This window comes from Poecilia reticulata, chromosome 5 (assembly GCF_904066995.2).
Source record: "Poecilia reticulata chromosome 5, P_reticulata-male-v2, whole genome shotgun sequence".
In the NCBI taxonomy this organism is placed as follows: Eukaryota; Metazoa; Chordata; class Actinopteri; order Cyprinodontiformes; family Poeciliidae; genus Poecilia; species Poecilia reticulata.
The window spans coordinates 22,194,574-22,215,154 of NC_088834.1; the positions used below are offsets into that span (position 1 = coordinate 22,194,574).

The window sequence follows — 20,581 nt, forward strand, 5'->3', positions numbered from 1 at the left end:
GCTTCTGAATAGTTTTGACATCTGATTAAAACAGATCAGTGGCTGCTTCTCCTTGGAATGCAGGCGACAGCTGTGGGTTGTTTAATTGAAAGTAACAACCATATTTTTGACTAGAGTATAAGTTGGCCTTTACACTTCTCATGCTGATAAAAGGTTATAAGGTTATATTTTTGCTTAAGAGACATGTTTTGACACATCACAATAGCCTAAACCTTTAGGACACTCATACATTCACAATAATCAGATGTTTTGCTTACGCTTTGGCACTAAACAGTTTAGTGAACTCCCCAATATCTTCTGTCTTGACTGATAAGATAGGCTCTGTTTGCAAAAGAAGGCCCCTGATAAAATTTGACAGATTAGCTATTTGAAGCTCTGAATATATGCCAATTAGCTGCAAAACACAATGACACTAATTGAAATAAATTTATTATAAAATTTAGGCCTTTTGATTCACCCCACTGTATAAATCATCACACCAGTCCTTCAGTTTAGCTGTTAAATGTAAAGAAAATGTACCAAATAAACATGACGATCTTGTTTGTTTAAAAATAAACCATATGAATGAAACTCAGCTTCATACCTCAGGACAAGTCAAAAGGATGCTCACTGCACGATAAGAAAGATATAAATAGAACACCATATTTACAACTAGTTAAGCTAAGGTGAGGCCAGCTGACACTGTGTAAAATGGCTAATAATGTTCACCACGGGCAGAACATTATTTCTTCATAAAGTTATCTTTAGAAAAAGAAACAAACATAGGCAGATCACACAAATTGAGTTCAAAATATGTGATTTACAACACCGATGTATAATATAAATATGAATAGGAGTGCAGGTGGTCTTTATTCCTCTGGAAAGGTGCTGATGAAACTAATGTAACTCTATCTCTGCTACAGCATTAAGACTATGACCTCATCTGTGCCGAGAGAGAGCTAACCTGGTCAAATGGGAAACTTACAATGTGTGTGTTTGGACTCGACTGTCCACAGGCAAAAGAAAAAACAAAAAAGCTTTCAAAGAGTTAGGACAGATGATTTCCTCCGATTATTGTGGGGCAGCACACCAAAACTAAAAAGTGCAGACGTTTCAGGAGTTTTAATATTGCTTTTTTCACAAACAACAGGGTTAACTGGTTTCTAAAACTTTCATACTATAAAGGACACACAAACCTTATATAATCTGTTTGTACATCACAGTTTTCTCCCTTTCTACTAACATTTTGTACCAGTATACAAACCATGATATCCATGTTCACTTAACCCACAGCATATCTGTTTTTCTTCTTACTTAACTTATGTAAATTATGAACCAAGTTGTTCAAACCATTTGTATCTTATTTTCATCTGTGTTCTTGTTGCATGAAGTACTGCATCAGTAGGCTGTGACATGGAAACAATCAGCCTGAGGCACAACTGAATCATGCTTCTATCGCTTGTATAGTGATCTTTAGCTAGTTTGCATGGCTCTGGTGTCTCAAATCTTTCTCATGACAATATCCAATAGGTTCTCTATTGCATATTAGTCCAGGCATGCTTATCAATCACTTTAGCACAGTGATACCAATGGTCATTAAACCAGGTACTGGTTTAACAAACTTTTCACAATGTGGACAGGTGGAAGGTCATGTTGGAAAATGAAATTAGCATCATCATGAAAATTGTCATTAGAGGGAAGCTTGCAATGCAGATGGTAAACAGCTGTCTCTGAACTTAATGCAACACAGTAGTAGACAACATGGCTCCCTAAATCATGACTCATAATCTTTGACAATGATTTGCAAATTAAATGAGCAACAATCCAATAATTTTTCTTCTTACAGTGGGTAAAATGTTACAGCGGTCATCCCTGGTTCTAGAAGGGATTAACAAGAGAAATATGCACATCAAAACTTCTTCCTTCCACTTAACTTTACATTATTACAATTGGATACAGCACCCTTAAACCACAGCTTCTTAATCAATGACCTTTTGTGGCTCACACACCTTGTGGAGCATGTTAGTGGTCTGTTGGGTAACTATTAAGACAGCTGTCTTACCCATGATTGATTGGGCTATAGCACAAAACATTATTGTTTTTTTTAAATAATTTTATAGGAATTATAATACTTTCTGATAAACTGTTAAACATAGCTATCAAATTACCAAAATAAACACCTGTATTTAACAAACCTATATCTATGGCTTTCAATTAAAATAATGTCCTAAAACAACTTTTCAGAGATGGTCTGAAACACTGGTTGACTATGACTGAGGGAACGGTACTATTCAAAATTACATCCTCTGATTGCGCTTACAATTACCATTATTGCACAATGGACACACTACATCACCATAAAAACTTCATAATCTATGTCAAATAGGAACAACTATTGGTAAGTCATTGTTAAAGTTAAGTCAGTTGTCACATACGCTACAAATGTAAAGCCTGTCTGTACATGTCCTCTTTAAAAGACAAACAAATAGTACAACATGACTCCAGCTGATTTAGCGTTTAGAGCTCAGCTTACATTTAAATTCCCATTTCCCACTCTTCAGCCGGTAATGTAGTTGACAAGCTGATGACAGCAAAGCAGCCCACTTATAGTCGGCTTTTTTTTTCACAGGAAGTCTCATAAAGTCGTTTACCGGGCATGTTAGCATGTAAACAATGCCTACCTTTTCAGGCTGTGAAGTTCAGAAGCGACACATTTTAAAATGTAAGGTCGACTCGAAGCCGGAGGAAATCAGACAGCAGTTGTAAACGTCGTCTGTGAATGTGTCCTTGTCATCCTCGACGACGTTGTTCTTAGTAAACTGGTCGTTATAGTAACAGTTATTACAGTAAACCGTCCGCTGTCAGCAAAAGTGGCGTTCCAACCGCCAAAGCGCGCGCCGCCGTTACTGTACGCTAGCCGCTGCAGCGCGAGGAGCTCCTGCTCTGAAATAGAAACAATTACTATCCACCGTCACAGAGTGCTGCTCTGCATGTATGTGCCTCTTCCTCACTAACTCTGACAGCCTGTCGGCGGTGAAACTGGTCATAAACCCCGCTGGAAGTCTCACTTTCATCTGCGAGAGCTGCTGGTGTTAGGGCTCCATCTGCTGCTGAACTCATCTGGGTGAAGATGCTTACCGCCCGCGCGTGAGTGTGGGTGTGTTCACCTTTATCTTACATCTGGCTGAGAAGTGGATGCAATGAATCCTACCTAACAAGATATTCTAGCTCTAATTATAAATTGCTATTAATAGTACTGATATCTTTTCACCTGTGGAAATTTACAGCAAAACCTAAAATGCAGAATGTATATATTCTATGTTGACTTATTACAGTTCCAAAAAAATAAAGAAATTCACAAATTAAAAGTTTTTATGTACTGTAATATGAAGTCACCTGTCCCTTAAGTAATTTTTTTAAACCTTTTTTTATCCAGCCTACATTAAACTCGCTGCATTGATAGAATTAACGGGATACTGAAGGATTGAATTGACAAAATAGGGTGGGAAATTGTGTACTTTTCCAAGTCGCACAATCTTTGTTGTACTCTACTGAAAAATATATTCATGTCAAACCACAATTTCAATGTATGCATTTCTGTTGTAACTGTCACCAGTAAGTACAAGTTGTTATTATGAAAATATGATCTTGACGAATTTGTGTTGTGTTACAGCAGTGCTTCTCAATTCTGGTCCTCACCAACCCCCTTCCCTGCATGTTTTAGGTATTTCCCTTCTGCAGTACTTGATAGTCATGAAATCATTTGAATCAGCTGTTCTGGAATAGAGGCACATCTAAAACATGCAGAGCAGGGGGGTCTGAGGACTGGATTTGAGAAGGACTGTGTTACAGTAACTTATAAAGAAAAAAACAAACAATGAAGGGTTATATTCATAAATATCCAAACTCCAACTAGCTGCTTTGAGTGACAACAGATCAGTAAGTTTGTAGTCCTCATTGAAAACCAAATAGTAAATATTTGTAAACAAGGAAGATATTCAAAATGCATCTTATTATCTAAAAAAAAAAGCCCTGTTTGGATTCGGAAGAAGATTTTAAAGTAGTTTGAGTCAATTCTGGAGAAAGATGGCATTAAAAGAATAGGGAGTAGGGATGTACTTAGAACAATGTCTGCAATGATTATAAGAAGTAAGAGAAATTAGATTATGAAACATTTAGAGACATTTGAGACAGTGTGAAAAAGCTAGATGTCTTCTATAAGTGAGAACACAGAGCAAATGTAAAGATAAAACAAATGTAAATAACATATTGTAATAAATAAAAAATAAAAAAAGTTGTCCAAATAAGATGAAGCACAAAAACACATATATCTGTTACAGGCGTAAGCAGTTTTGTAATTTATATTTGGTATAATAGTGCAAAACTACATATAAGTTAATTAGTAACTTTGACCAAATATTTTATTCACATTTTTGAAAATCTGGGGTGATACTCTTGTAGCACTTCATTGTAAAAAAAAAAAAAGCTCTAAAAAAGAGTTTGCTAACAAAACAGACTGTTGCTGTTGCTGAGAATGGAAATCTAAAAGTTAATACTTAGTAGAGACGTATCATAAACACCTGCTATCCTTTTTTTTTATACAAATAAAACATTTAGGTGTTCAAGTACACCTAATAAAACAGCAACAAAGAGAATAAACTAATAATTAAATAAATACATTCAGAAGCTTTCTTGGCACTTTTGTCTGTTTTACTTGTAGCAAAATGTTGGGTTTTTTTCAGTTTATTATTTGTTTAGTTATTTGCAAGTCCTGGCAAGTCCTGTTCAGTTTTTGTAATGAAAACGTAAATAATATTATTCACTGGTAGTCATGTTAAATAAACAGGAAAACACATTTGCATGCACCTACTCAGTCACCCTCCCAAGTATGCAAAAATACCGGTTCTGGGAGTGAAAATCTGAAAATGAAACAGTGAGTCACTTATGACAGCCCACAGATCTTTGCAAAAATAACTCTGACTTTCAATGATTGAAGCAAACCCAAATTACTAACTTTAGACTTTGATTAATGAGTAAATTAAGTGTCTTAGTCTCTCAACTCACCATAACAACAATAACACTTGGACAATACTTGGATTGTACTTATGCAAAACTGCTTTGAAATAAAATGTCTTTTATAGCCCTGTTTAAATCAAATGTGTTGTTATTATTATTATTATTATTATTATTATTATTATTATTATTATTACTATTATTATTATTATTATTATTATTATTATTATTATTATTATTATTAGCATGCATTCCCTTAAACATGAAGTCTCTCTGATATCTGTAATCTCTTTTACAAGGAAATTGAACAAAGTCTACAGTCACACGAATTAGGACTACGTAAAACAGCAACATATTGTCACTTATTATGATCAATAGATTTAAATACATAAAAAGACAAATTAACACGACAGAATAGGTGACTATGTGAAGGGACCTGGTGGCACTGGGTTTTATCTGGCGTATTAAAAGTAAACACAAATACACGCCACACTTTGAAGATTTCTGTCGATAAAGAATTTGCACATTAAATACATTGAAATTTGTGCTTGTAATGCATCTTAACATGTTCAACATGGCAGCCCTTGTGTTTAGTAATGAAACCTATGGGAAATGGGGAAAACACTGTGGCACCAGATGGAATAACATTACAGAGAGTAATGAGAAGACAGCAACAAACTGCCCAAAAATGTAAATATGGCCATTAAAATAATTTGGTAAACCACAGAGGCCTGTGTGAAATTAGTCAAGCCAAGAGGACAGCCTCAAATTCTAAACGATTCTTAAGATCCATCCAAGCTTTTTATTTGTCTTTTGTCCTCCACTAACTTCAATAAATCGCATTTTAATTTGAAGATCTGACCATCATGTGAACCCTTTGGACAAGAAGGTTCTGTTTTCAATCACATGCGCTTATAAAGTCGGGCACGGACACTCGTCCAAGAAAATCTATTTCCACGCGGTTTTCCGTTCTCACATGTTCTCCTCCAAATTGAGATTTTATTAGGTCTCAAAGTCACCACCCTGCTTGTGGCCAATTCCAAACCGTGCCAAGTAAAGTCAGCATCTTCGGATCCACAAAGATAAGCCGATCTCTGTGAATGCCGCTTTAAAAGCCAACAAAGCAGACATTTTTTTCATGTGACCCAGACTTGGTCCTGGCCTACTGAGGCAGTCAGTAAGGTTTTTATTGCTGCCGAGATAAAATGTTTACCTAAGGGGATAATTGTGGTGGGATGGGTTAAAAAAAAAAGAAAAAAAAGTAAGAAGAAGCTACCATCAACAAGAGAGTATCTTTTCCCCTGTACTCTTGGCAGGCCATCTCACAGTCACAGGGTTGACTGTGGCCTGAACAATTTGAGATACGTTCAAGCAAATTGAATTTCATAACATTCCACTTTAAACTCCACATTCTTGACACAGTGCTTCTCCCAGCAGCAGATGCAGAGAGTGCCTGGAAACGATTGCCTCTGAAATTATGGCGCGCTTCCCCCGAAATTAGACAATTCATCATCGTTACTTGGAAAATTAAACAGCACAACTAAAAATTTATTTGCTTATTTATTGTGGTTTCATGAGCCATAACTAACATATTATTCATCAGAATCATGTCAAAACAAGACCATGCATTTACAACATAATTAGCAGCAATATCCAAAAATATTATGCATAACTATATTAAATGATTATCGGTCAGCGTGGAAGTGAGTCTGAAGGACTAATTAAGCATAAGTAGTGCCTTAGGAAAATATTTACATCAAATATTTCAGATTATATTACAATCAATAGTGCATTTTGTTGTAAAAGCAACTGTGAAGTGGAAGAAAAATTATACTGAAAGCTGAAAAGTGTGGCATGCATTTGCAATAAGCCACAACATTAGAGATCCACACTTTGTTGTAATATCAGCAGGAGTATTTTGTTGTTTGATCGCGTCATGACGGATGTACAAAATTTATATTTCCATCCACCGGTAAAACACAACTATGGACAGATTTCCCCCTGTTCGCTCCATTTTACAGACAAAAATAAATACTGTTTCTGCACATTGACTTTGTTTCTGCAATATCACAACTGAAAAAATAATGAAGACGAACCATTCGTACTGAATCGAACAAAGCTTTCTTTGTGTTTCAGTTTGGCCTGTTAAATTCTTCCAGGTTTTAGAAACTTCTAATTTGCACATGGTCTAAATGTAGACAAAAGTTTTATAATTTAGAGGCACATTGACTCATGTTTAAATAACGTTTGATGTTCAAATCATGTCTGTTCTTCAGTGGGTGAGCTGTATTTATTCATTACTGCCAATGAAAATTGTTAGACATGCTTTATTAGATTCAAGGAGTTAAGGAGAATATTTAGATTTCTATCGGTACAAAAGTTTGAATCTATGCATCACTTTCCTTCAATTTATGAACTAATTTCCTTTGTAAATGACATTCCAGTTTGCGGCTGTGACGTGATTAAATATAAAAAAGACGCAGGATGTGTGTCACCTGGTACGTTATGATCGGATGTCGATGACAAATACCCTAGAACGAGTTTAAATTAAGGGGCTTCAACACATCTTTTCACCTTACATTTAATGAGAATTTAATTTGCAGGTTGTTGGGGGGATGGGGGGGAATTATTTCGCTTGACTCTCAAAGCAGTTTGATTCCCTGAAAAACCTCCGAAAGCAGAGAAATGACAGATGTTCCCTAATGTGGGTAGATCTCCAAGGTGGAGGCTTGTGGCCAGTGGGGCTCGCTGCTCTTCCAGTCACAGGAAGCCGGTAGGAATGAGAAGAATGCAGGCAGGCACTACGGTGATGGAGGGAGCAGCAGTTGCAGGGCAGATTGCCAGAAAAACGAAAAACACTCGAGGAAACGATATGGTAAGAATGAAAATGATTAAAGAATAGGGGCAGAGGGCGGGGAAACATTTACCAAATTATATAAGACAATAAGATTCAAAATCAGGTAGACAAAAACTCTCATCTCCATGAAGTGCATATGTTGAGTTTGGATGTTGTGGGTGGAAGCGGTAAAACTCTACTTCTTGATAGCAGCTGTTTAGGGCGGATAACTCGCGTTATATCGGAGGGGTCAGTGAGTGAAATGACACAGTAGATCAGTGGGACGTGTGTGGAATGTGTGGAGTTATCAGTCGGACAGATTTCCCGGCAACCAGTGGAAGCCGGAGACCTATAAACAAGAATGTGCTTTTTTAGCGTCCAGGGGGTCATCCTATCGCGCAGACACACATATGCACTCTGGAAAGTGGAAATAACATGGACATTTACAGCAGGTACAAACATCGTGAAACTGAAAAGCTTTGATGTGTCTGTTTTTACTTTTTCCCTTCTCTGTTCTGATCGTTTTATTTTCAAGTTAAAAAATTATCCCACTCAAATCGACCTAAAAAAACAAACAAAAAAAAACACTGGTAATTTTAGCAGCATCTTGAAGCATTTTAGGCTGATTTCTGTTGTTGAGCTTATCGAGGCATTATTGGTTGTCAGACATAGTATTAAGTAAACTTAGGGCTTGGACAAACAACTTCTGGGTGCATTCACTGACTTTAGAGACAGAACCCTTTGGGTCCTCTGGATGTAGCTTTGGTAAATTGGATTTACTTCTTTCAAATTCTATCAGAACTTATTAGATTTGTGTCATGGGAAGCTTAAAATTCGGCAGAATGGGTCTGACTCTTTGTTATATTCTTTGAGCAATTGGAAAGCCTTGTTTTTGTGAGCAGCTGCTGTTGTACTTTTGGTGACTTGGGTGGGAACTATAATGGTAAAGAATGTTTTGGATGTCAGTGCAGGCGAGGTTTCCCAGCAGGACCATCACATTAAATGAGAGCTGTTTTAAGTCAAGCGGCAAGGTGAAGGTGATAGATTTAAAGGCAAAACAGTAGTCCGAAGACTGCAGACATGGGGTAATTATATGCAGTATTGACCCAACTGAAGGAGCAAAGAAACAAACAGCATGGCTGGAGAAAGGAAGCCAAATAAATCATTGAACATAGACTAATCTGAAACTTGGCAGATAGGAGTCAGGAAAAGAGGCAGACACAAAGGTCTGGCAGCGAGCAAAGGAAACCTGGCAGAATGTAAGCTGAGGAAACTAGAGCCATATAAACAACAGGTGAGTGGAAGTCAGTAAACAAAGGTCAGGCGTGCTAACAGCGAGGGTAAAAAAGGGACTCAAGTAACTCGGAAAAAGTTCACAATGTAAAACAGGAAGCAATGAAAATCAAAATAAACTGAAGCAGGAAAATACTATCTGAACACCGAGAAGCAGAAAAACAAAAGGTATTATTGTAATAAGGCTTGTAACAATAAGTAGAATATATTAATACACTTCAAAGAGGTTAAAAAGCAAACTTAAAGCAACTTATTTTACCTGCCAGTTTTTCTAATTATTGTGTTGGTTAGGGTGTTTAAGTTGCTGCCAATTCAAAAAAAAGCCCTGACATAACATTTTATTTTCTGTTTTTGTATCATTTTCTTGTCATAAGCTAATATTTGTCAAGTAACTTCACATCTCTGCTGGTCCAATAACAAAGTACTTGTTATGCTCCAAATACCTACAAAGATATGGTAGGTTACCTTAATAAGCTTCCCAAAAGTCTGAGATAAAACATTTTTCAAGAAAGTACATGTGAATGTTCAGGTAATTCTTGCTAATGTATTTTTCTTAAGGAATATTCCTTAAGGTGCTGTTATTATGATAAAAGTGGTGACGTGAAATTAACTCAAAGAGCGTTCTAGTCATTTTAGGGTTTATGTTGTGAAATTAGTTGAAGTTTGATAAAGAGCCCAGTTTGAGAGAAATGCTACAGCTAACACGCTCTGTCCAGACTCTGTTCATGTCTCAGGCTCATATATTGCACATACTCTTTCACAGTAGATTATACTCAGTAATGACTGAGTTTTAAACTGTGGACAAATTTTCCAGATTACTTTCACCAAAGCTCAGATGAGGCAGAAATTTCTCAATTCCCCAGTCAAGCTATAAGGAACATGAATGCAAGTCATAAACCTCTAAAACAGGAGTCAATGTCAAGAAATTTTAAAATGCAAACATTAAATAAGTTTTGAGTCTTAAAAGTAAAGTCAAGAGTGTATAAAGCTCAAATTGACTTCTGGACATATTACTTAAGAGCACAACTTGTGGTGGTGGTGGTTGTTGTGGTTGTTGTTGTTGGTTTTGAGTGCATTTACAAATCAATTCTTGAGTCTGTAAATGTGAGTAAAATCTTTAGGGTTTGAGTCAAATCCCAAATCTTTTTAAAGTTCACATCAAGTCTGGGTTCTTGAATTTTTAAGATGAATTGAGGTTTTGTTTCTAAAGTTTGTCCACACCAAGTCTTCAGTCTTCACAGTTCAAGTTCATGTCAAGTCTTGAGTCTTCAAGAGGTAGTTCAGGTCTAAGACTGAAGTCTTTAGAAAATCAGTCTATGATTTAGAATGCAAATCAAAGTGAAGTCACTGCAAGAGCCTCTGAATGCAAACTTAAGTCAAGTGAAGAATAGAGCAGTTAGAAATTCAGTCTTTTGAGTGGCATTTCAAGTCAATTTAGTAATGCTTGGAAGCATCGATTAACACATCTGTTTGTGGAACTGTGACTCACATCAAAGTCTCAGACATCTCTGTCAGAAATCACAGGAAGTTTTCATTTTCACTGTGGGATAAAACTTATGGCATAGAAATAGTTAAAAACTGAAAGACCCTTGCCTTGAATAAACACATGAAGCAGAAGTGTTTATTTCTTTCTTTCATCGCTAGAAAGAAAGAAATAAAAAAAAAAGAAAAAGAAGAAAAAAAAAAAAGAAGAAAAACCCAAACAAACCAAAAAAATCTATAGTATGTTTAGGTATTTCTCACTAAGCTCAGCGTAGCAGCTGCATTGCTGACTTTGAACCTCAAAAGGTGCTGGAGGTTGTGAATAGCAGTGGGAAACCTCCTCAGGCTTTCTGCTCCTGGCACTAAAGCAAAGATTAACCACAGAGAGGAGTGATAGAGCTTAAAGCGCCCGCCTGGTTTCTCTGGAAAGTGACTGTGATGTTGGAAAGTGCTGCTTTACGACGCCTTCACACTCCAGTGACAGCACGTGTGGAAAAAGTATACGAAGCGCATGAGCACAGAACAATGTGTGCAGATATGAAAGGTTTAAGATGTGGTGTTTAATACATCAGCGGCGCAAAAGTCTCAACAGTGTGAGATTTCACTCAGGCTGCTATAAATGTAGCGTTCACGTTATGGATGGTGAAATATCCTCATATCCACCAGGGGTCAAAGTGAAGGGAAAAGTAAAAGAAATCAAATATCTTTCTACATGCTTTAATGCTTTAATCCAGATCATACTGATAATCAAGTTATTGAAACCAAAGATTTACAAGTTACAACCTGATAAAATGTCATTTTTTGGAGAGTCTTCTTTATTATGACCTTCCTTCAGTTTGCAACCTTTCCTGATATTTGCAACATTCACCTGATTAGAGCAGACATAAAGTGAGGCAAGTTACTTCAGTTTACTAGACCAGATTACATTATAAGCACAAATTGCTAATAGATCAAAAGCTGCTAATTCATTTTGGTAAAAGAATGAAACAAAAAAAAAATCAACTAAATTAAAAAATCTTAACATTGTGGTGTGTTTTTCAGCTCAGCTTCTTTTGTCATGTTGTATCTCCTGTTACCCCTAAATAAAATCCAGTAATGTTGTAATGTTGAACAGTTTTAGCTTTGTGGACGGTGGAACTTTGGTCTGAGAATTAAAAAAAGCATGAGTTGCTCTCTCAACTTCAGCATTTAGCAGTCAAACAAACATGAGGTCCGGTGAGTTATCTTACTGACAGAAATACAAAACGCTCGAGGTTGTAATGTTTCCCATTCAGTTTGCCTGCCCGGACTGATCTTAAGTTTTTCCTTACTTCCCTGAAAACGGTTCAAACTTTTATGAAGCGGGTTCTCCTAAAAGCTGCAACTATCAATTACTTGTATTACCAACTAAAATGGCCGAAATGCCAAAGATAAGGTCTGCAAATATTTTTGCTTCATCCAACCCCAGTAAAAACATAAAATGTACGACCGCACAAAACAGCTCGTTTTACGAGTTTCAAAATATGTCAAAGCACAAACTTCCCAAACTAAACAAAACATGCTATTATTACTAGTCCCTGATTTTTGAACACAGAACACAAGTTAGATTTATGGGCTATGAAACCTCATAAACTTGCCTAAAATTAGAGCAACATAGGAGAACATAAATAAAGCAAAAAAAAAAAAAAAAGTTTGATGTAATGGGACAAATTGTTGGCAGCAGAGGTTTTGTGCAGGAACCTTTATGTAGCGTGCAGACAAACAAGGAAGAGAAGATGAAGAGCAAAACGTGACGTACAGCAATCCCACTTTTATGGCGTTTTTTTCTTATTACGTACCCTTGGACAAAATGCATTTAATATTTGAGAAACCAGTGCTTAATAAGTGTCAGCTGCACTGACTGATGCATTTAAAATACAACTCTAGAGGTTCTCAATGGGAGAGCGACTTAATTACGCTCACTGTCAACATGACAGTGAGCATCGAGCGTCATCTCTACCTCACTGCCAATCTAATCCCTTGTTTCAGTATAGACTCAAGTTTTGTTCCTTGTTTTTTTGACTCTCTTAATACTTTTTGTGGACATACTTGCTCTCCAGGGTGGGTGTTTCTGCTTCCAATTTTCTACTCTTACCCATCCTGGGAAACGGCACTTACAAAATCCAAAGAAATTAAACCAGAAAAAAGAGAAGCATGTGTGTCTATTACTCACCGCAATCTTTGCTTCTTTTTTTTCTTTCTTTCTTTCTTTCTTTCTTTCTTTCTTTCTTTCTTTCTTTCTTTCTTTCTTTCTTTCTTTCTTTCTTTCTTTTTTTCTTTCTTTCTTTCTTTCTTTCTTTCCCCACTTAGCATATCTGTGTAATTTTTATGGCATTTGCATTAGCCGCAAAACTGAGTCCAAAATAAACCAGTGCTTCTCCCAAGATGAACAGAACCATCTTCACAAGTGAAGATGAGTCTTAAAACAACAATCTCACCAGCAATACAAAATCTGAAAAGACGAAACAAAAACTGCCCATATTTGTGAAATCTTCACAAAACACACTGCGCCCACTGAAACTCTGCTAGGCTTTCACACTGTGTGCACCTTTCTGTCCTTCAGCAAATAAAAACATTAGATTGAGAACTGAAATCGAAATCCTACCGGTTCAGGGAGAGTTTCCTCTGTTGTCCCACAGCAGTCCAGTCAGTCAGAGAGGCAGCAGCAGGACGTCCTGGTGTGCGCTTGGGGAGAAGATATCTCTGCTTTGACAGGGGAGTGGTGCTGCAGAGCTGGAGCCCGGTCGTGCACTGACAAAAGGAGTCACACAGACAAGCTGCTTGACACTACGAGCGCCCTCTAACTTTTCAATGTCTTGTACTTTCAACTCATTTGCTCTCTCTCTCTTCCTCTCTCTGTCCCTCTCTCTCTTTCTCAAACACACATGTTCATCCCCCTTTATTTTCTCTTTCACAGAGGACACTCTGCCCTATCATCCACCCGTCAAACTTTCTGCCGGTGCTCTCCTTGCAGTGGAAGCTCTGTGAAAGGGAGGGACACGGTGGGGGGAGGCGGAGGGTTACAGGGCTGGGATGACTGTGTGTGCGTGCCGTAGAGAAAGAGAGCGCGACTGGCTGTGCAGTCACTTGTGTGTCTGCTGAAAGACAATTGCAGGAAGTGTGTGTTTCAGGATGAACAAAGTACAGAAGACATGCAAAAAACATGCATAGAGATAAAAGGGGCTTGATTAAGTACTTCAACAATCTTTAGTGCTTCTATTTATTGGATTTAAATGGTTGAAAGTATAGTAATGCAAAAGTTTTGTTGATGTATCTTATTATTCTGATACTTCATCAAGATTTACATACGTCTTTTTTTTCTTTTTGGTGACAGATGTCTTTTTTTTCCCAGTTTTTTGACTTCAATTAAAACGTCACATTTAATTGTGCTTGCGATGCGCATTTTCTTCATATTGCTAATGAGACTCCGTCAAGAGATTTTATAAGCATATATGAGAAAGCAGGGCTACACAGTGGTAGCCCTGCTGCCTGGTAGCAACAAGATCCTAGGTTCAAATCCAGACCTGGGGTCTTTCTGCATGGCATGTTCTTCCTGTACATTTATGGTTTTTCCCTGTGCATAATTGGTCTCTCTAAATTGTTCTTAGGTGTTGCAATGTTGCCCTGCAACCCTAACAGTGATTTTATGTGATGGACTAAATGAAAGTGTCACATAGTCGAGAAGTAAGATTCCAGAGATAATTGTGGACAATTTTAAAAACTTTCTTTAAAAGAAAAAGTACTTACCAAGACTCGGCCATAACTGTCCGAAAAATTGGGCAAGTATTTTCAGAGAAGCAGCCAAGAAGCCTAAGTTAGAAGCTGGAAAAGCTACAGAGTGGCCTAATAAAAGTCCAGACTTAAATACAAAGCTTAAAAATTTATATTTGTAGACACTCACCATCAAATCTCACTGAACTTTAAGCTTATTACCAAAGAACAACATGGAAGATTTAAATCTCTGTTATACTAAGTGGGCAAAGATGTACCCCAAAATGTTTGCAGCTTTAAGCATTTTGTAAATCATTGAGGCTGAATATAAATGTTATGCTACAATTTTCATAATTTCTATTAGTTAAAGAAATAAATCAATCATTTCCTCCCACTCCAAAGGCATGGACTGCTTTGCGTTTTCTCTTCTCACAAAATCCCAATAAAATGTATTGAACCTTGTGGTTATAGTGAGACGAAATAGGAAAAAGTTCAAGGGGTTGGAATACTTTTGCAAGGCCCTTTGGCCTTGGATTGAAAAAAAAAAAGAAGAAATCACATGGTCCTGTTACTTCTGTGTAAACACACAAATGGAGCATTGAGTTTGATTACTTACACGAGGCAACCCCAACAATCACATTTCAGCTTGAGTAGAAGTCAGGAAGCCGGTCATTAAGGAGAAAACAGTCCCACTGTGTCACAAATTTTAACCTGTTAAAGTTTCAGTCTGATTCCATCCCTGCAAAAACATGTTAGAGTGGCAGGTTTCTCATGACTGATTTTTAATGTGAGGGATGAATGTTAGAGCAAGAGATTTTCTGCTTGGACTTCACATCATCTCTCAATAAAATTGAGATTTCAATAAAACTTGGATTTAATTTGCATGAAGGACTTTAAGTTTCTCATGCAACTTTGCTAACTAGTGATTTAGTGAGCCTGAGTGAATTTTGGCTCTACTCCACGGCAAAATATACAAAGCCTATCCTGTCTCCTTTCATCTGAGCAATGCTAAAATGTGACTAAAATTTTCAAGGGTTAATTAAACTGAATTTTTGTCTCCTTTTTCATGTTGCTGTAGCTGAAAACATTTTTGTGAGGCTTAAAATGTATAGAACTAAAGTGGATTTAGTGAACCACCAAATCCTGTCATGTTTTGCAGAGTGTTTATGTGTTAGGATGAATTCAGTACTCTGCTACAGACTCAGAATGGTGTACACTGTTTGCCATTACAACACCGTCTCATTTGTTCATGACTATATTATCATGAAATGACAATACTCACAGTCCATACTTTTTGGGTTAAATATTTTCTAGTTGAGGTAAATCAGAAAATAGGTCAGATTACCTGGCTGCTGGAGCCACTTTGAGCATTTGGAAGTTTGAGGTGAGTCAATCTTCAGCAAACAGAGCAATTCCATAGAGTAATAGTCACTACACAATAGTGTATTGTGTAGTGGCGTGAACATATATGGTTTTGGGAACGAAGTTTAATGGGAAAATACGTTGTGTGTGCCACATTATCATAAGTGCAGAAATGTGATTCTGGGATAAATGTAGGCAGTCATGGTTCTATGTGCTACGAAACAAATTCTAAATTCAGAAGTGATTATTATTTTGAATATATCACATATAGTAGACATAATAAATGTATTTTGGAAAGTAGGCATAGCTGGATAAACTCAGAATGTTAGATGGAACCAAAAGGCTCTTAATAATACATTCCTTGGTATCTGTGGAATATGCATCGATAGTTTGTCGAGGTTTTCTCAACTGAGTAACATCCAAGTTGTTACGTAGTTATTCTAGACGAGGCGCCTGCTACAACTCAGACTGATCAGCTGATTGTGACTTTTCTACAAAGTTACAGTAATGTGACATCTTACTTCTAGATAAAAGGGTAATAACTACATCAAATTTAACTTAAAAAAAATCTAAACTATCCTTATAAGTTACATTTTGTAGGCAGCATGGAGTTTTAAAATATAATTTACAAGCTGTCTTTCTGGGCCAAGTAACTTCATGACTTACATGAAGTGGGTCTAAAATTGGACAATTAGTGTCTGGATAACCGTATTTCTGTAAATATGCAACATGTCCTGAATGTTTTCGCCACTTTTGCCGCAACTTTCATTCAGATTTACCTCAGGACTTTAACTAAACCAATCCAGAACCCTCACTTTTTTTTGCTAGGGCCTTATAAATGTGACCCTGCTGATGTGCTTAGGGTCGTTGTCTTGTTGTATCGTGCAATTGTGCAAGATCTTAGCATCATGCACTGCTGGCCTGACATTCACCTTCAGGATGTTCTGGTGCTCAGTTCATGGCTCCATCAGTTACAGAAGGTCGTCCAGATCCTGAAGCAGTCAAACATCACGCTATTGTGTCTGACTGTTTGTGTGGCGTTCCCTTTCTAAAATACTGAGTTAGTCTTCAGGTTAGACTGTGTTAGTTTATCTCAGGTTCCACTTTTTTCTTGTCAGCCAGCAGAATATTTTTTCAAAAGAGTTGAGCATCGTCTTCGTGTTTTCTGGGAAATGTGAGATGGGCCGCTGTGTTCTTTATGGTCAGCAGGGGTTTTTGCCTTGCAACTCCTCTAGGAAATATGTTTGCCCAACCTCTTCTTTATTGTTGAATCATAAACACCAACCCTGGCTAAGGGAATTGATCGTTGATACACTCTTGCAATTATTTTGGTAGGCTGGTCACTCTTGGGAGGGTTTATATTTTGTCCACGTTTTTTCACTTTGTGAATAATGACTGCAGGTTGCTGTAGCCCCAAAGTCTTAGAAATGGCTTTACGAAACTTTTCAGACTCTTAAATGTCACTGACTTTGTTTCTTAGCGTACTGCTTTTGAGATAATTCAGCCTACCTCATGTTGCTTCACAGGTTCTGTTTATGGGATTTTTTTTTTTTTTTTGCAGGTCTGGCAGAATTCAAGCTTAGGTGTGGTTAAAATGAACCAAAACACATTTTCTCTCACAGGTAATTGCATGACTTAAACAGGTGGGGCAATTACTTTTCCACATTGGGCCTTAATAAATGAAATAACCATTGGAAAATTACAATTTGTCCACACTGTGTCATAAAACTTAATGCGATACATGTCTGAAAATCAGTGGTGGGAAGTAACGAAGTACAAGTACTTTGTTACTGTACTTAAGTACAGTTTTCGTGTATCTGTACTTTACTTAAGTAGATTTAATAATGGATACTTTCTACTTTTACTCCACTACATTTTACAGTAAGTATCTGTACTTTCTACTTCACTACATTTTTACAAAACTGTCGCGTTACTCGTTACACCCAAGTCGCGTTGATCTTTCTTCCGTTAAAATGTGAAGTTAAGGGATTTAAGGTGGCGCCGTAAAATCCAAGCAATAACGTGACTTAGGCCCCGTTTACACGACAACGATTTCGGGGGAAAACGGAAGAGTTTTGTTGCGTTTGTAGTGCGCATTTACACGAAACACCGAATGTTTTCTCTAACAACGGCACAGATTGAAAACAGGTTCCAGAGTGCGATATTTCTGAAACGTAACGTTTTCCGTTGTCGTGTAAACCTAGAAAACGGATCTTTTCTTCCAGAGAATCCCCAGCTCATGCATAGTATGACGCAAAACATAGCTGCTTCCTACAATCCACAGAAGAAGAAACTACTCACAATGCTGTTGCTACCCTTTCCCCATCAGATTCGGTTCCCTCAACGTCTCTTCACCGCTCCGCACCGCCCAGATGGCAAAATACACGGCTGCTTGCTTGTTCAGCGCTCTTATCTAGAGAACTACGGACCAGGACCAGCCCCGGCTCCAGACGAGTTTAACAGGGGGGGGGGCATCGACTTATTTTTGGGGGCAAAATGAATCTACTAGCTGAACATAGACAACAACATCAGTAGCCTACAGGCTACTTGTTAACAAGCTTAACGTGCTGTATTGATATTAGCCAGTCATCTTTTAGCTATCATCCTCTGCATCCAACAGCTTTACTCAACTCAGTCGGTTAGTTCGGGGGCAAAACTGTGCCAAGTTATTTACGTTTTGCTGGTTTGCTGCCATGATTCTAACACACACCTGCGCAGCAGCAGCAGGTCTCCTTCGCTGCCTCACAGGTGTAAACCCAGCGCAAGCGTCTCAGCGTTCATGTTGCGTTTGAAGGCGGCTCGGAAAAACAGGTTACGACTTGTTAGCGACGGATAAAACTGTTTTAACTGCTGAAAAAGGTAACAGAGGACACGGATATGGGACGTGCGGGAACTCCTATTTTATCAAATTGATATAGGAATAACAGACTGTTGGCCATTCCAAGGTAAAAACAATAAACAGCTTCCAGTCCGGGCCGCTACAGACACCGTGAAAGCTCAAACAAGGTTTTTCGGCAAAGTTATCCCACTTTTTCCAACTGCATGCGCCCTAATCAGACGCACACAATGCGTGTTTTCTCACGCAAATCCACATGCCTTCAAGTACAACTTTTTTTTAAACACATGCGCACTTTCAAAGTTTCAAAGAACCTAGCACCAACTAGGCGCAGCGAGAGCATTACACGTTTTCGATGTGCAACCGTTACTGTGTAAACACAGATCGTAATCAGAACGTTATCGTGTAAACGATCCAACAAAAACGGAACAAAAGTGCCGTTTTTGTTGGATCGTTGTCGTGTAAACGCCCCCTTAGTGTCTGTTGTCACCCATCGCCTCCACCTTTACTCACACGCGGAGCTCCAGACATGCGCAGTGGTTTCCTCTGAGCGGGAGAAGTCTGTCTAATCGATAATAGCTGCATAAATCATAAGATATGGCGACATGTAAAATCAGCAGCGCTTCGCTTTCACAGACGGCGGGACTTCGTCCAACTTTTAACGTCAGTTGGAAGGAAAGCTTAAAGAAAGGTAATCGCTGTGGACGTGATGCTAACAAAGCACCACGTCCACAGAGACACATATTGCATCTGCGATGAAAAAAAGTTGTCACTCATGCGCTGAATTATTGTGTGTTGACTGAGGTGTCGCATATATGGGACAACGCTGTGACCAAAGTCTGCAATATAGTGGTATGACATTCAGGAACGATGCGATTCTTCTGGACGGATCTTTACTAAGTCCTAAAGACTGAAGCCTCACTTAGAGCCGTTCTTAGTTCTTGTGTACACTGCAGTAGATATATATCTGCAGTAGGTGTATAATCGCTGAATAAGTAAAAGTTGAAAGTATGAACACAGAGCATGCTCATTGCTCATTGATTGATTTCCTCTCCTGTCATGGTGGCAAACATCGCAGTAGGAGGGAGGGTGAGAACAGTCACGGTGCTCATTCGGCTTAGTTACTTGTTGCGCCGTTGGACAGTGTTCATAGTTGAACTTTATTTACCGTTAATTGCAATGTTTCAGTTGTGGTTTCTGACCGCCCAGGGCGTTATTTTTCTAGGGATGGCAAGGGACCTCTGCGAATTGTAGCACAGCCATGAAAGCAAAACAGAATGAAGAATGAAGTGAGTTTTAATTGATACTGATTAAATATATTTCAGCTCTAAGTATTTAATATCTAGGTGTTTTTATGGGAATGGGATCTTTCAGATAAATCTCAGAACCAATTTTGATAGGTAAACTTAATTTTATTGTGTCATTTAGTGCAGGGCGCTGGTCTTGGTCTCGGGTTCGGTGGTCTTGACTACAACTCTGCTACATGGCTCCTTGGTTGCCTCCCCTCACCTTCTTTCCATCCCCTTTCAGTTGGATTTCTTTCTAAATAAATGTCACTAATGAAGTTCATGCTATGTTAGGACAGGAGACAAGATGTTTCCATCCCTGAAATTATGATCCATAGAATCACATATCTAAGTCTAAACTGTTACAGAGAATAAACACAATAAGAACACGGTTAATCTGTGGTTAAATGTGTTCCATTTTAATGGCAGAAATGTGCCATTAAAATGGCACATTTAATACATCAGAATTTCTGATGTATTTTAATACATCAGAAATGTGCCATTTCTGATGTATTAAAATTATATACAATCGGCACACTTAATGATATTAGCGATTAGGTAATGCATTCAGCAAGTACTTTTACTTTTAATACTTAAGTTTTTTTAAAAGCCAGCACTTTTTTACTTTTACTTAAGTAAAATGTTAATGTGGTACTTTGACTTTTACTTGAGTACATTTTTGACTGTGTATTTGTACTTTTACTTAGGTACATTTTTTGAGTACTTTCTCCACCACTGCTGAAAATAGAGAAAGCTGAAGAAATC

The 20,581-nt window shown here is 37.8% G+C and overlaps 1 protein-coding gene across 3 annotated transcripts in view; it reads right to left on the reverse strand.

Moving 5' to 3' along the window:
• The window catches only part of LOC103464932 (histone deacetylase 7-like), a 48,856-nt gene extending 35,258 nt beyond the window's left edge, over nt 1-13,598 (reverse strand). For 2 of the 3 annotated variants that reach the window (XM_008409345.3, XM_017304996.2), the window contains exon 1: nt 13,227-13,598. The gene's annotated coding sequence lies outside the window, so the exon portion shown is untranslated. Of the gene's footprint in view, nt 1-2,660; nt 3,099-13,226 lie in introns of those variants that run through there. The other variant, XM_008409344.3, reaches the window with a different exon arrangement.
• Between the last annotated feature and the right edge of the window lie 6,983 nt (nt 13,599-20,581).